This window comes from Engystomops pustulosus, unplaced genomic scaffold (assembly GCF_040894005.1).
Source record: "Engystomops pustulosus unplaced genomic scaffold, aEngPut4.maternal MAT_SCAFFOLD_180, whole genome shotgun sequence".
Classification (NCBI taxonomy): domain Eukaryota; kingdom Metazoa; phylum Chordata; class Amphibia; order Anura; family Leptodactylidae; genus Engystomops; species Engystomops pustulosus.
Genome location: NW_027285060.1, coordinates 68,950 through 72,500, shown reverse-complemented (window position 1 = coordinate 72,500; position 3,551 = coordinate 68,950).

Below are 3,551 nucleotides of genomic sequence, written 5' to 3'. Positions count from 1 at the left end.
ATTTCCAGGGTCGCCCCACCAGGGATGCAATACCCCAGTGCAGGCAGTCGGCCCTGCCCCGAACCTACTCGGTGGTTTGAAGGTTAACCTCTTGGGGAAAAGCAGCGATTCGCCTCGCGGTGCGTGCCTCCGCGGATCTAAACCCCCTCGATCGATGTGGGGCCAGAGGACCCCTTTTCCCCGTACGAAACTGTCAGCTCACCATGGGCTCGACGTCCGTGGGTCGGGGAGTTGAGCGCTTACGCGCGGCGGGACCTTATAACCTGCAGCGGCTGAGGAGCGAAGATTTCCAGGGTGGGCCCCCGGGGATGCCATACCCCGAGCAGCCTGTCGGCCCCGCTCCTAGCACGCTGGCAAGCAATGGAGTCTTCCCCGCGGCAGCCACCGCCTTCGCCCTAGCCTCGCCGTCAGTCGATGAAGAACGTCGTTCGCCCTCCTCTGCTCGATATTTGGAAACGGCCTGGCCTTCGCCTACTCCGTCGGGCAACTGCCTTCCGCCAGCCCCTTCCCTCGAATCCCCTTCTTCCATTTTAGACCCGATCAGGGGATTGGTCAGCCCAGCCCTGGGGTAGGAAGAGGGGTTGGGGTCGGTTCGGCTTCGGGTGCCCCCGCTCGGCCAAAGGTTCCCCTCGCTTTGGAAGCACGCGAGGTCGCGGAGGGTGTCGGGGTTATTTTCGGCTCCCTGGCTTCGCGGGAGCGGCCTTCGGCTAGGGCCGACGCCGTCCGGCCCGCGCAGATTTGGACCGGGGTCCGGGGCGAGTACCTGCCTCTCTCACGAAGGGAGTGTCACCGGTAAGAAGCCTCTTCCCACGTCTGCTTGCCGACTTACGCTCGCCCCGACGAGAGGCCCAACCGAAAGAGTGGAAAGGGGCAGAGATTTCCAGGGTCGCCCCACCAGGGATGCAATACCCCAGTGCAGACTGTCGGCCCTGCCCCGAACCTACTCGGTGGTTTGAAGGTTAACCTCTTGGGGAAAAGCAGCGATTCGCCTCGCGGTGCGTGCCTCCGCGGATCTAAACCCCCCTCGATCGATGTGGGGCCAGAGGACCCCTTTTCCCCGTACGAAACGGCCGGCTCACCATGGGCTCGACATCCGTGGGTCGGAGAGTTGAGCGCTTACGCGCGGCGGGACCTTATAACCTGCAGCGGCTGAGGAGCGAAGATTTCCAGGGTGGGCCCCCGGGGATGCCATACCCCGAGCAGCCAGTCGGCCCCGCTCCTAGCGCGCTGACGAGCAATGGAGTCTTCCCCGCGGCAGCCACCGCCCTCGCCTCGCCGTCGGTCGATGAAGAGCCGAGTTCGCCCTCCTCTGCTCGGGACTCGGAAACGGCCTGGCCTTCGCCTACTCCGTCGGGCAACTGCCTTCCGCCAGCCCCTTCCCTCGAATCCCCTTCTTCCATTTTAGACCCGATCAGGGGATTGGTCAGCCCAGCCCTGGGGTAGGAAGAGGGGTTGGGGTCGGTTCGGCTTCCGGTGCCCCCGCTCGGCCAAAGGTCCCCTCGCTTTGGAAGCACGCGAGGGTGCCGGGGTTATTTTCGGCTTGACGCCTAAGTCCGGTCCCTGCCGGCTCCCGTCGAGGCCCGCGGTCAAAACCAGCTCCCCGGCTGTCGGAGCCGGAGCCCCGCAGCCCGAGCGGACGCACCGAGTCCCTCATGTAAGGGATAGCCGCCCCTACGGAACGGCCCGGACTGGGACCAGGCTCCCCCAGGCGCCGAAGGGGTGGGTCGGCCGTGTTGCCGAAGCTTAGCCGGCGCTGATGACCGCAGCCCCTAACGACGCCCACAGGCGGGGGAGCCAAGGAGAGCACTAGGAAGACGTGGCGGGGTCGGACGGCTCAATTTCCAGGGTGGGACCCCGGGGGTTCAGTACCCCGGGCATCCGGTCGGTTTCGCCGGCGAGACCCCAAGCCTTCCACGGCCCCCTTCGTGGGTGCAGGGATACCGAGCAGGGTGGCTTAGACGCCAATTCCCCAGAAGTATTAGGGATAGGGTTTGTCCGGGCGCCATCCGCAGCGACAACCTCGCAAAAGAAGCTCTCTTCCACAAAGCACGGGCAACGTTCGTGTGCGAGTGTTGGTCTCCCATGGTCTACCGACTCCCCCGGGCGGCCCAAGCGTTACGCCCACGGCCGGGCCCTCGAGCAGGCGCACCCCTGGTGCCTCTCGTAAGGGAAGGCTACGGTCCTCAACCCCTCGTATGGCGGGGAGGGCGCATTTGAAACGCTAAAGGACGAGCCCTGTTCGGGACCTGGCGGGGATCCGCGGATTGGCGAGAGGGATGGGTCTGCCGTTGGTCAGAGGGGACGCACCCCTGGGACGCAGTTTGGCATTAGCGACCGATGGCCCATCTACGACCATGTACTCCGGGAGCGCCAAGGAGGACGCGGGTGGGCTTTGGGGGCAGACTCAATTTCCAGGGTCTGGGCGCCGGGGGTGCAATACCCTTAAGCGCTCATGTCGGTTTCGTCTGCCGCCCGCCTCTGGCCCGGCTCCTAGTGACGGGTGCTGTGAACGTGCGATCGTGCTTGCGGTTGAAGAGTTCGAAGGCTACCGCTGGGGATAACACGCCCGGGGAATTTAGAAAACCCCCCCCCTCCGCTACAATCTCTGCTTCTGCCGGACTCGGAGGGGAGCCGCCCCGGGGGCGACCGCTCCCTCTCCTCTTCCGCGGCGTGCCGCGCGCTTCGCCGTCAGCAGCGGAGCGAACCTTTTTCTCGGTCCGCAGCTCTTCAGGCGTAGGCGGGCAGCGCTAACAGGGTACACTGGGGACCACTCGACCGCTACCGCTCCTACGGCAGACGACCCTACCTACCGCGGAAGCGCCACGGTGGGTCTAAGCCTCGTCCCCGCGAGGAGCAAGCGGGAGCCGTCCCTTTTCGTGCTGCGGAAATAAACCGTGGACACAGAAGTGTCTGCGCTCTCCGACCGGGCGGGGGGCGATTGGACTTGCCCGAGGGACACTAGGCGAGGCGCTACCGCGGGGAGCCGGAGCTCCTCGCTGGACGCTGCCGCCGCCAACGCCGCCGCCCCCCACCCACGGTACGGTGGAGTACGCCCGTTCCATACGCTTCGTAGCAAACCTCAGCCGAAGCAGAGAGTCCTACCGCTTGTGGCAGGAGCGGGGCCGTGCGAGGACCACACTGGCACCGCGCTACACAACCTTAGGCAGAGGACGACAGCCGCTCACGGGGAGCGGGGGATTGATGCGCGACCAAGACTGAGGCTAAGGAACGCTTTACCATAAACCGGCCGGGGCCAATACCCCTGACCGAGCAAAGTGCCTTGCCCCGCCGGATCGCGCTGTGTCAGATCGATCAAAAGAGCGGAGAGCCGAGACTCTACCGCTGGGAGTTTGTGGAGAACGGCCTGGCTTGCGTCCCGTCCTCCCGCCCTCGACCTCACATGGCTAGCCTCACCCGCCGGGAGCCACCCCATTGGGGACCGTAGGGCGGAGAAGGGGTCTCCGCGTCCGGAATTTTACTTGTGGAGAACGGCCTGGCTTACGTCCCGTCCTCCCGCCCTCGACCTCACATGGCTAGCCTCACCCGCCGGG